This window comes from Phocoena sinus, chromosome 10 (genome assembly GCF_008692025.1).
Source record: "Phocoena sinus isolate mPhoSin1 chromosome 10, mPhoSin1.pri, whole genome shotgun sequence".
NCBI classification, from domain to species: domain Eukaryota; kingdom Metazoa; phylum Chordata; class Mammalia; order Artiodactyla; family Phocoenidae; genus Phocoena; species Phocoena sinus.
In genome coordinates this window covers 25,439,518-25,453,110 of record NC_045772.1, presented here as the reverse complement: position 1 = coordinate 25,453,110, position 13,593 = coordinate 25,439,518, and the positions used below count along the sequence as shown (strand labels likewise).

At 37.0% G+C, this 13,593-nt stretch overlaps 1 non-coding gene across 1 annotated transcript; it reads left to right on the top strand.

Moving 5' to 3' along the window:
- The first annotated feature begins 701 nt into the window (after nucleotides 1-701).
- TRNAG-UCC lies at nucleotides 702-773 on the top strand. The gene has a single exon. It is a non-coding gene; the product is annotated as a tRNA-Gly (tRNA).
- Nucleotides 774-13,593: the final 12,820 nt, after the last annotated feature.

The window sequence follows — 13,593 nt, the reverse complement described above, 5'->3', positions numbered from 1 at the left end:
AGCCGAGGTCTTCAAATCTGCAGAAACTGCATGAAAAATTTTTATGTGTTTATATGAAATTTTTCAGAGAGTGCCTTTTTTGTTTTGTTTTGTTTTGTTTGCGGTACACGGGCCTCTCACTGTTGTGGCCTCTCCCGTTGCGGAGCACAGGCTCCGGACGCGCAGGCTCAGTGGCCATGGCCCACGGGCCCAGCCGCTCCGTGGCATGCGGGATCTTCCCGGACCGGGGCACGAACCCGTGTCCCCTGCAGCGGCAGGCGGACTCCCAACCACTGCGCCACCAGGGAAGCCCCTCCATGTTTTTCATGATTATCAAAGGTCATTATCCCCCTAAAAAGGTAACAATTATTGATTTAGGGAGTCTTTGTTCATGGAAGATCCAGTGCTCCAATAAAATGCAATACAAGATTGGGATTGACATATAATCATTACTATGTATAAATAGATAACTAATGAGAACCTACTGTATAGCACAGGGAACTCTTCTCAGTGCTCTGTGGTGACCTAAATGGGAAGGAAATCTAAAAAAGAGGGATATATGTATATGTATAACTGATTCACTTTGCTGTACAGCAGAAAGTAACACAACATTGTAAAGCCATTATACTCCAATAAAAATTAATTTTAAAAAACCAAACAACAACAAAAAAACAAAACAAAATTGCAATACAACTTCATATTAAAAGATCTGAAATGAGAATTCCCTGATGGTCCAGTGGTTAGGGCTCGGCGCTTCCACTGCCAGGGCCCAGGTTCAATCCCTGGTCAGGGAACTATGATCCTGCAAGCCTCAGGACATGGCTAAAAAAAAAGAGAAAGATTTGAAATGATGTCCCATCCCCGCTGACCACAAACTTTCCCTGGAAAACCCTTCAAATACCTAGCTACCATTTGCAAGAAAAACTGTTCTAAATGTAATGTTATAGATTTTGGTAATATTAAACATTTCTTCTGTTTAAGTCTCATATCCTTTATTCAGTTAACAATATTTTTGCAAATGTATTATGTGCAGATGTTGAGGATAAAAACGATGAACCAAAGCAGACATATCCCTCACCTTCCAGGATGGATATATAGCAGAAGACACTCTCAGTTTTCCTTGTTCTTTATATCAACTGGAGGAAAAAAATGTATAAGACATACTCAAGTTCATCTAATTTCAGCTAAAAGCGCTCACATTAAACTAAATGAATGAAGTAAAGTGACATCTAGTGTTGGTTAAGTGGCAGTGAAATATGTATAAAGACACTGTAGCTTTAACTTATTCTTTGGAAATAATGTTAAACTTGGCTTGACCAACACTTAAAAGCATAGTTTGTTTTCATTCTTTTTTACATTTTAGAGTAATTTTGAAATAATCTGAATTTAAATGTCGATAACCTTGTTTTTACTTTCATAAAAAAAATCTCAAAGCACAGAGAGAAGTATTGCATAGAGAATAAAATAACACTCATGGATCTATCACCCAGTTTTGGCATTTTGCTGTATTTGCTTCAGATAGCTTAAAAGTAAGACATAATAAACACATTTGATGCCCTGTGAACTCTCTCCTGGTTCATTTTCATCTTTTTCTCCTCAGAAGTAACCACTATCTGGTTTACGATTTCTGTGACTTTTTAAATATTTTTTATTACATATTTATGTACCTGTAAAATTTATAATATTGCACTTTTTATGCTTGATATAAATAACACCATACTGTATAAGTCCTTGCAGCTTGCTCTTTCTGTTTCAATATTATGCTTTTCAGATTTAGTCATATGGATCATTAGCTCTAGTCATTTATTTTAACTGCTGTGTGGCAGTAATCCATTGACTAAATTATAGCACAATTTATGTTACAATTGATGGACATTTGGGTTGTTTCCAGTGTCTTGCTCTTTTAAACCATGCTACAGTGAACACTCATCTTCACTCACAACACCCTTGTGCACACGTTTGAGAGTTTCTGTAGTCTGAATGCCAAGGAAGTAGTGCTTACATATATATAGATATATATATATATATATATATTTTTTTTTTTTTTTGCAGTACGCGGGCCTCTCACTGTTGTGGCCTCTCCCATTGTGGAGCACAGGCTCCGGACGCGCAGGCTCAGTGGCCATGGCTCACGGGCCCAGCCGCTCCACAGCATGTGGGATCCTCCCGGACCGGGGCACGAACCCGTGTCCCCTGCATCGGCAGGCGGACTCTCAACCACTGCGCCACCAGGGAAGCCCTCAGGTATATACTTTTATATTCAATTTGCATCTCCCTGATTAGTAGTAAAACTGAGCTTCTTAAAAAATATGTTTTTACCACCCAAGTTTCTACTGTGAATTGCCTATACCTCACATGTGTCTATTGGATTGCTAGCACTTTCCTTACCAAATTCTTGGGGTTCTTTACATACTCTTGATATGAGTACTTTGTAGGTTTAATGCACTGCAAATATTGTTCCCCAGTTTATGGTTCGGCTTTTCACTATGTTCATAGGATCCTTTCTTTTTAATGTAATCAACTTTATCTTTCCCTTTTTATAGCTTAAGAAATCCTTTCGCAAGCTTTTCTCCTTTATTTTCTTCTCGAATGTTTAAAGTTTTGATTTACATATTTAGGCTTCCACGTTGCTAACTTTTGTGTATTGTGTGAGGTTGCGAATTTGTTTTCTTTTTTCTTATAGATAATAATTGTTCCAGCATTATTCATCGAAGAGACTATCTCTTCTTTATTGTTCACTGTAGAAATTAGTTGTGTTAAATTTCTCTTGTATGGCGCTACTTGAATAGGACCTTGAGTTTCCCTCAATTGAGTCAAGTGTATCTACTGACACATTCCACCTGTGGGCTTTTCCCTACTCACATGCTGAGCCTGATTTGCCATCTGCCTGAGAAATATTGGTCAATCTCAGCACCATTCTTCCTAATGTTCCCAGACTGTGTCTGTGTTCTCACCACTGTTTCTTTTCTTGCAGTCCATACCCTTGCCGTTTGCACTCCTATTCTGGATTCTGAGTTAGGGTGACCAACCATGCCAGTTTGCCCAGGACTGAAGGGTTTTCCCAAAACAGGACTTTAAGTGCAAAAACTGGGACAGTTCTTGGCAAACTGGAATGGGACAGTAGGTCACTTTTGTTTTTACCTCCAGTTTCATCTTCCTCCTATATTGACCCCTTGACTCTTTAATTTGGCGTTATCTCTGTGCTCACCAATCATCTTTACATTGAACTTATATTTGTTGAGCACCTACTATATCAGAGGCTGTATGAAGCATTTTCACATACAGTATCTCACTGAACACTTACAACAGCTCTGTATGTCTTCCTTTTATACACGAGGAGAGTTGCATATAACTGGCAAGGATCACAAAATTAGTGACACAAAAGATTGAAACCCAAGTCTCTTGACTAAAAGTATTTTATTTCTACTAAACTTGCTATCATTCTAGCCTGAGGAAAGCACAGTTGTAGTTGCATGCATGGGGTCCACCTCTGTACTAACTGAACTTCTGGGTGGAACCTCATTACGCCTAGCCTCTTGCTGTTCATACCTTTTTGGTTGAATGTTATTCCTGGTACATTTGACAGTGTATGAAGTCAACTTCATATATTATAAAGCAAAAGTCACAATTCCATTTGTTTTGCAACAGTACAAACATCTCAAATGTTTCATTAGGATAAAAACTAAGAATAAAGAGAAACATGAATATTATAGCATGGCACATCACACTGCCACATCAGATTGTATCCCTCCAGTCAAAACATCACTGCATGGATGTGGGATCTTTTCATTTTATTGCATCTACTTTATCAATTGTTCCCTTTTTATAGCTTATTTAAGAAATCTTTCATTAAGTTTTCTCCTTTACTTTCTCCAAATCCCAACTTTTATTTGTAGATTATTAATACAAAATATTGTTTGTGTAAATATTAGTTCCCCAAATATCAACAGGAGTTAGGTAGGGGAAAAAATAATCCAATTAGTGTGGGAAACAAATTTCTTTATTATAGAACTTCTCAGTCTTTATTTTGTTAGTTTGCATTGTTATTTCCCCATACAGAGATAGTATAGTATCTTCCAAATGATTTGACCATGAAACCTTTTTGTTTTCTTTTTTCATAACTTTTACCATTCTTTGGAATATACATAGGGAAATTCTGTTTTCATCTGTCACAGAAGAATACCCTCTAGAGGGCAGCAGATTCCCTTGGCATATGGCCAATCACCTGGTTGACAAGGGTCCTGGGACATGTTCTATTATTATTCAGTTCATGGATGTAAAATTTCTAGTTCCTATAGCGGGAATACGCATTGAAATTTAGCTTAAGCCTGTTAATAAAATAAGTGTGTGGCACTAAGATAAATACTCAGAAATCAACTGAGTCTCTGATTGATCACAATTACATCATTGTATTATAAAGTTCAGATAACAGATCATATCTTTTCCTTCTTCCTTTTTATCTTCAATCAAACTACAAATATTAACCAAATGTTCTATAAGGAATAAAATGAAGTATTACAAACAGTTCCTTTCCCAAGGAGCTACTAAAAGATTGGGGAGATGTTTAGATAAAGCAACACATTACCTCAGTGACTGTCACACCTGCCTGTAATTTTGAATCACCTAGAGGCACTTTTAAACAATAACAATGCCCAGGTCCCACCTCAGAACAATTAAATTTGAATCCCTATGTTTGGTCTCAGGCATGTCATTAAAATAAATATTTTCAGATGACCTGATGAGCAGCCAGGGTTGAGGACCACTGTTTTATAATGATCAAATAATGTTTTAGGGAAGTAGTGTCTGACCTTTTCAAAGAGGAGCAGACATTTAGGCTTCTTATCCTAGAGGAAGTGTTTTAAATGTGGAAGAAACGAAAAGAAAATAGTCATTCTTACATCCTCCGTCCAAAGTTAACATGTGTCAACATCTTTATTCTTTCTTAGCCATCAGGATTGCATACAACAGAATCAAACAAAAACCCCACATCTTAGAGTTCCTAAACTTAAATTCAGAAAACATTTCCTAGTCTTACAGCAAAAGACATCATGTTTTTGCCTCCAAAATTTCATTATAGCTCACCTTAGTTAACAAATAGCCTGGCACATTCCAAGTAGATCCACTGGACCCATGAGGGCCTCATCTGACAAAAATAAATTCTCTTCAGTTGCTACTTGAATAGAGCTAAGAGGTTTATTTGTACAAAAACTAACTGGTGAGACAGAGGAGGAGAGAGCAAGAGATCAAGAAAATATGAATGACTATATATCTTTCAGTTGCAAAGAGATATGGAACAAGAACCTGCCTGGATGGCTGGAATGAGAAGTGTAGGCTGTAATTATGGATTGGAAGTTTTCTTTATGCAAAATTAACTGGTTTACAGTGGGAAGTGAATGCATGGAAACGTGTCTCATTAACATCACATTCTTTTATAAAATTAATTAATTTTATTTTATTTTGGCTGTGCCGGGTTTTAGTTGCGACACGCAGGATCTTCATTGCGGGGCATGTGGGATTTTTTTTTTGGTTGCGGCATGCGGACTCTTATTTGTGGCACGTATGCAGGATCTAGTTCCCTGACCAGGGATCGAACCCGGGCCCCCTGCATTGGGAACGCAGAACCTTATCCACTGGACCGCCAGGGAAGTCCCAAAATCATGCATTTACCACGAGCTCAGTTAGTGTCAATAACCTGATAGGACAGCTGTTTTTAGGGCATCATAGAACTGGAGACCTCCTGAAGACAATGACAAGTCTTTGAACTAAAAGATAGTATTTGAAAATAAAATACAGGCAGAAATAATGGGTGCAGTTCTTCTGAGAGCTGATAGATATTTTAAGCTAAGAACCAGATCCATCTTTTGCAAAAGGCTTTAGAAATCAAACTAAAAATGCTTAGCTAGGTCTAATGAAGTGTGCTTTGAATGATCCAGGGGAAATATTATTATCCCTATTTTATCGATGAAGTATCTAAAATCAGAGAAATTAAATAACTTTCCCAGGCCTGCAAGCAAAGAAGAAGCTGACTGGCTTCAAAGTCTTCATGCTTGACTACTACACTGTATTGCCTCAGAACTTACAGAAAAAACTTCACGTTGCAATAAACACATGTATGTACGCATCACACAAATTACCTGTTCTAAGGCACATCTTTCAACATCTCTAAAATTGGGATATTACCAACCCTCAGTAGGGTCTACAATTATAATTGACACCTATATTGATACATAAATGATACCTATAATTATAACTGAAACATAACTGGTACATAAAACAAAGGTATGTCTTTGAAGTATAGTAAAATAAATCTCACAGGCACTTGCAGTTGTTCCTGCCCATAGGAAGGTGTTCGTAAAATCAGAAATCCTTTTCTTTTTTAAGAAAAGTGATGAAATAAATACAAATTTCTGTGAATGAAAGTTCATTCACTCTTTTAACTAATTTCTTGAGTTTGGTGATCAAAGTAGCAAAAACTCTGGAATCAGATGGACCTGTGTCAAATTCTGCCCAAACTATTTCCAAGTTATGTGACCTTGAATAAGGTACCTAATCTCTCTAAACCTCAGTCAAATGAAGATGTTAACAGTAACTCACAGAGTTATCATGAGGATTCAATGTAATAATTCACTGAAGGGACCAGCACAATGTTTGGCACATTTGATACATATTATCCACTATTATCACTATTAGTTTAAAAAAGTCTGTTACATACCTCCATTGTGTCACACAGAGGTCTAAGGTTTGGTAATGACCTTAAAACAATGAAATAAGGAAAAGATTTTGCTCTCATAACGCTTATATACATCCTAGGAGAAAAGGACACAATTATTATTGTATTTACTATGTGCCCAGCACCAGGCCAATCACTTTGAGTTAAAAGGGGAGTTAAGATGACTCGCCTCTCCTTGAGTGATTTACAGTGTAGCAGCCTAGTTAACTAATATTTAAAATCTAATTGTAGAAAGCCTCTTTGAAAGTAGTTATGTCCCTAACAAGGTAATTAAGACATTTCTATTGGAGGTCTAGTAAGAGATTCAAACTAGATAATCCAAAAATATTTGTCGAATCAGATTGGGATGCATATCTCTTCTTTCTAGTTCGCTGTGAGTTGGGAAACCAAATGGGGCCTTCTCCCAGACAGTTTTTTAAAAACCAGTTTTCCTTTAAAACTCTTACTATAGAATCACAGGAAATTCAAAAACATTAAATAAATAGCATCCACCTTGCAATTACACATTCAGATGTTTCGCTCATTGCCACATGTATTATCCTCACATATTAACTAAGTTGTCCTTTATCACTACAGTGATGATCTTCTATGATAACGATGTGCTGAGTCACCAGAAAATTCAATCCACCACACAAGGTGAGTCAGGCCCCAGCGATAATTCTTCGTGATATTTTACCCACCTCTAACAAACTTCACATTTATATAAGATGAGAACAAGAGGAAGTGAGATGGTTTCGTGGCTCATCTTCTTTATATCAGATGAGAACTAGAGAAACCATGGTGGTTTCATGACTCTTATCTCATGGCTCAGGAAAAAGTAGCTGAGCCAGCAGCAATCTAAGACCATGTTCCACTTAAGTGATATTCCTGGTCTCAGTTTTCTTATTTGGAAATACAGGAATTGAAAGAGTTTTTTTCTTTAAGTATTTTTTGCAAATATGTAAGTAACATATATACGGATTTCTGAATATTTGGAAAAAACAGAAAAATATAAAAACAACCTATAATATCACCCAGAGAGAGCCAAATATTAACATTTTGACATATTTCTCTCTAGAAAGAGGAAAAGACAGGTGAGCACATATATATACAAATTAGGAATGGGATATGACCAAATGCATAGGTGAAATCAACAGACTACTTATTACGTTATGAAAGTAAATAAAAACAAGATATGAATGATTCTCAGGAAAATATAAATTACATTAATTGACTCAAGAATAGTAGAAAACCCGAATAGATCTATAACTATGAAGAAAACTGAAAACACTTGCAGAACCATACTTCCACGAGGTAGGTACCATTACAACCCCCATTTTATAGAATGAAGAGGCTACATGTCAAAGAATTAGCAGAGCTGGGACTTGTCAGTGGTTTCCATGATCGCAATCACCATACTCTAAGTAGGTCTGGACCACAATGAGAAAAGACTCATCCTATGGTAGGCAAGTTATTTAACAATCAGTAACCCAGCACCTTCTCTGTGCATTGTTCTGGGTGCTAGGGATGCAAAGATGAATAAGTATGCCATGGTCCCTGTGTTCAAGAAGCTTCTGGTTGACTCAAGACAGACAAAGAATTATACAGACTATATTGCAACATGTTAATTGCTATAACAGAGGTAGAAAAAAGAAGCATTGCCAGATCCCAGAGGAAGGAGTGATGCCATGGGGGACAGGGAAGGGATCATACTGAATGTACCATTTGGGCTGGCTCTGGAAAGGTCAGCAGAGAAGGGAGAGAAAGGCATTCCATGAAGAGGGATGTGAGGGATGTGCTGAGGCAAAATGCTATAGATAATCGATACGTTGATGTGTCATTAAATCTCTCTTTAAAAACAGTGCAAAGAGACATTATGCTGCTTTTGACAGAAGGCAGCAGTTGTCAGCAGCATCTTTTCCTTCTTCCATCATGACAAAAACTGCTGTTAGTTCACATTAAAATGGTAGTGATATTTGGCAGAAATCTACTGTATTCTTCCTTAATGAGTTGTCTGAGATTCTGCCATGCCATTTGTCTTCTAAACAAGTTATTATGAAGGCTGTCAGTAAAGAGTAAAGATGAGGATAAGCAATATATTCACCAGTCAGCAGGGGGTTGAGAGTCTGTTCAGTCAGAATCAGCAGGGGGCTGTGGGAAAATGTCTGTTCTTTAAGCAAGCCTATGAAGGACTACCATTCAAAAGAGAGGGTAGGTTTGTAAGAAGCTAAGAAAGTCTTCCTCTAATTTAAACTCCCAGGAGCTTTCTGTGGGCACTCTATCTGCTTACGGACAGAGAATGAAATAAAGAATAGCAGACATTCGGATATAAGAGTGATCTTAATTTTGACCACTCACCAAAACCTAATTTGGAGGCTGACAGATGAATCTGATACTATACAGAAGGTCATGTGTATGGGTAATTAAGTGGACGATCACATATGTCAAAATAATTCACACTCAGTCTGCAGTATAGAAATTTCGCTCTTACTTAGGCTATTAATTACATGCGGAATTCAGGATTAAGATTGATTGTGTGTGTTTGTTTTCCCTGAGTTTCTTACACTTTGGATTAGAAGTGCTAAGGAGCAAAGTTAGGAGAAAGATCCTGGCTCTGAGGCTTATTCCTTGTGGGACTTTGTGCAAATTATTTAGCAACTCTAGCTAATAATAACTGCTTAACAGAATTGCTGTAAGGATTAAATGAGATAATATATGTAAAGTGTAGGCACATAAGTGCTCAATAAATGGCAGTCATAATGATGCTGCTGCTGGCTTAAATATTATTATTATACAGATCCAAGAACAGTCTAGGATTTCCTCCAAGCATAATAAGTTCCTGTAAGGAGAAGAAAATTTTTATTGTCTAAATAATTATGGATAAGTAAATTATATTATGAATAAAAATATTTTCTGCTGACAAATTTAATATTTTGTCAGTAATAAAATCTAATTTGTTATCTATGATTGGATAGAAACAGAATCAGTTTCAGTTCCCTTTCTTAAATTATTACATTTCTGATTGCTCTATTATACGTTGAGAATCAAGATACAGATGTTAACAGCATCACTGCAAAATCTCACTTTACAGTGTATGGCTTTAAAAGAATTATATTTTACTGCCTAACATTCTCAACATACATGGAAAACTGAAAGATTTAAGCTATGAGACACTTACTGAAAAGCTATTCTTTCTTTGGGAGAATGAAGGGTTAATCTCCTGTAATTGAAGCCATAGTTACAACTCAAGGGATATTCTTTATTTTACTCTTCAGTTCATTCCAGCTATTAATTTAAACTATCAGAGAATAATAGTATATTAAAGGTGGAAAAGTCCTTAAGATGATCTATTTCAATCCCTTAATTTGACTAATGCAAAACTAAGGCCTACAGAAGTCAAGGGACTTCACGAAATATCAATGGGACCAAGGGTAATATTAAAAATTTTTTTGTTTTCAGAATTGCAGCAGCTATAAATAATATAACCTGATAATTGCTAGAAGTAAATAATAGAACTAACTTGGTATGGAATAAATCTGACTTTTTAAATCTTAACTGGTTCTCACACCTGGGGTTAAATATCAGCTATTTGGGACACTGTGAATAACATTAGGTGCTTCATTTCTACAGCTCCTTGAATAACAGCCAACACATGGACATGTTTTTCAGGGCCTTAGAAGTTAAAGTGCTAGGGCTTCCCTGGTGGCGCAGTGGTTGAGAGTCTGCTTGCCGATTTAGAGGACACGGGTTCGTGCCCCAGTCCAGGAAAATCCCACATGCTGCGGAGCGGCTGGGCCCATAAGCCGTGGCCGTTGAGCTTCCGCGTCCGGAGCCTGTGCTCCGCAACGGGAGAGGCCACAGCAGTGAGAGGCCTGCGTACCGCAAAAAACAAAACAAAAAAAAAGTTAAAGTGCTACTCAAAGTCCATCATTTTAGACATTGGATAGAAAAGGATATAGAATCATATTTGGCTTTGGGAGATTTCACAGTTCTTGGGATATATTAATATATCACTCAAATATTTGTCTGTATTGTCTTGTTCACTGTAACTCTACTATATATTGGCTAACAAGATCAAATAAAATAATTTTTTAACAAAGGATATTCTTTGTGTTTGAGAATAACACAGAATGGCTATTTTCCTGTAAGCCAGTTGATGTCACTCTATAAAATAGGCAGTAATTATGATAAAAAACTAAAATAGACTTCTTAACCTTACACTTCAACAATTTCACTCATGCATGTTCAGTCATGCATGTAAAGCTGTCATTTCAAATCTAGACTATTGCTGATTAGTCTTAGCTATTCTGAAGCAATGCCAATCAGAGTGATTATGTTATCACTCTTGTGGCAATTAAATGCTCTATTTGTTTACTACTGAAAGCATGACTGATCTGATACATAGTCAAGTTACAAATAGTTCTGTGTCTGATATTAATGAATGCCCATAATGCATTTTTCCAAAGTTATTTCTTCACAGTTAAAATGACACAATTTACAATGAAAATTTTTCCTCTTTAAATCAGTGGTTCTCAACTAGGGGCAACTTTGCCTCCTGGGGACATTTGGCAATGTCTAGGGACATTTTTGATTGTCAAGACTCAGGGGGAGGAGGGATGCTACTGGCATCTAATGGGTAGAGGCCAAGGATGCTACTAAACATCCTGCAATATATAGGACAGACACCCCCCTTCAACCCCAACAAAGACTTATTTGATCCAGAATGTCAGTAGTGAAAAAGTTCTGGAGATTGATGGTGGTGATGGTTGTACAACAATGTGACTGTACTTAGTGCCAATAAACTATACACTTAAAAATAGTTAATGTGGTAAATTCTATGTTATGTATATTTTACCACAATAAAAAGAAATCAGTAGTGCTGAGACTGAGAGCTTTAAATCACTGAGAGTCCTTTTGTAAGGAATGTATTTCAGTACTTCTAGGAAGGCTACAAGACTCTGCATCTGATAAAGTGACATGAATAAAGCAAACAACTTTACTTTCTTCTATTAAATCATATTTTGTTCTCTCTTGACTTGCTTCCAAGTTTCTTTCATCCACTAGTGAATGATTCCAAACAATTAGTTTCCTCACCAACATGCATACTGCTGCAACAAAAATGAAAACAGAAACTATAATTAGGGTTTTTGTTTGTTTGTTTGTTTTTGCTTAGGCTAGTTTGACTCAGGTTTCAGTTACATGCAACCAAAAGTCTTGACAAATATAATGGGCAGCAAAGAAACTTGGACACAGAAACACAGAAAATAAGAAAATTTGACACATGGGCTGTATGGAGAAGAAAGAACAAAACAATATGGAGCAACATGCTCCAAAAAACACTAAAGATAGAAGTGAAGATTTATTTTCTTTTTCTGGTGTTAGTCACAAAGGAAGCTAAATGCAGGCGTCCATTCAATAGTGTCCCATTAAGCAAGTTTATCAAGTGTAGGCTCCAGCCTCAACCTATGCTTCTTCAAATCTACCTTCCCACTACTTTAAATATCTTCCCTGTGTTCAGAGTTGAACCCAGTAGTAATTAGTCATTTCACTTTATACTATTTCAGCTCTGCAAATATTTTATCAGTATTCCCTCTTCCCCAATTTAGTCAATGGTAATTAAAACATTTCTTATTGGGACAATACATATTTTTTGGGGGGGGGGGCATTACACAGGCCTCTCACTGTTGTGGCCTCTCCCATTGTGGAGCACAGGCTCCGGACACGCAGGCTCAGCGGCCATGGCTCACGGGCCCAGCCGCTCTGCGGCATGTGAGATCTTCCCGGACCGGGGCACGAACCGGCGTCCCCTGCATCGGCAGGCGGACTCTCAACCACTGCGCCACCAGGGAAGCCCAATACATATTATTAATAGCTCTTGCTGAAGCTGGATTAGAGTATATCAGCAAAGCCATAGCCCTTCAAAAGTTTTGATATTAACACAAATGAAAATGAAGCTCTAAAACTGAAACACAACGATTAGAATCAAAAGTTTTCTCACCTATAACATAGCCACATCATAAAAATAAATATCTTACGCAACTTTTACTAAAATTACTCTTAGTTCCATAACAGCACATTAGAAAAAAGATGCTGATAATCTGTCAAAATAACAATTTTAGTCATATATGTAGAGAAATTCTTGTCACAAAATTTTAATTTACGAAAGAGATGGGGAGAAGAAAATATAGGGAAATATTTTAGTGACTTTGGGTAAAGAAAAAAAGTAAACCAAATGAAAAGCAGAAACTATAAAGAAAATGATTAGTGAACTGAAAACATTAAAATCAAAATTTTCTGTGTGGCAGAAGATACCATAGGCAAAATCAAAGTTCAGGCGACAGTCTGGGACAGTGTTTCTCAGAAGCACATAGTCACCACCTGGGGAGCTTTTAAAAGTACTGATTCATAGGTCCCATTCCCAGAGATTCTGATTTTATGTGGATGAAGATACAGCTGAGGTGCCTAGGGTTTTAAAAGCTCCCCAAGTGACTAAAATCTATAGCCAAGATGAAGAAAGTTGCAATGCATATAACCTATAAGGTATTTCTAACCAGAATTATAAAAGAATCTTATACGTCAATGAGAAAAAGTCAAAGAACCAGTGTAAAATTGGACAAGGGATTTAAACAGGCAAATAATGAAAGAGAAAACTCAGATCAGTAAACGTACAAAAGACGCTCAGTTTTCTAGTAGTCGGGGAAATCCAAATTAATACGAGATGCCTGTTCACACTAGGCAGGTTGGCAAAATTAGAAGGGTTTGTAATGCTGTGAAGCAACAAGAACTCTCAAACAGTGCTGGTAGGAGTGTAAATTGGTACAACCCTGTGATCGTTAATTTGATGTGTCATCTTGGCTAGGTTATGGTGTCTGGTTGCTTGGTCAGACAGCAGTCCAGATGTTGCT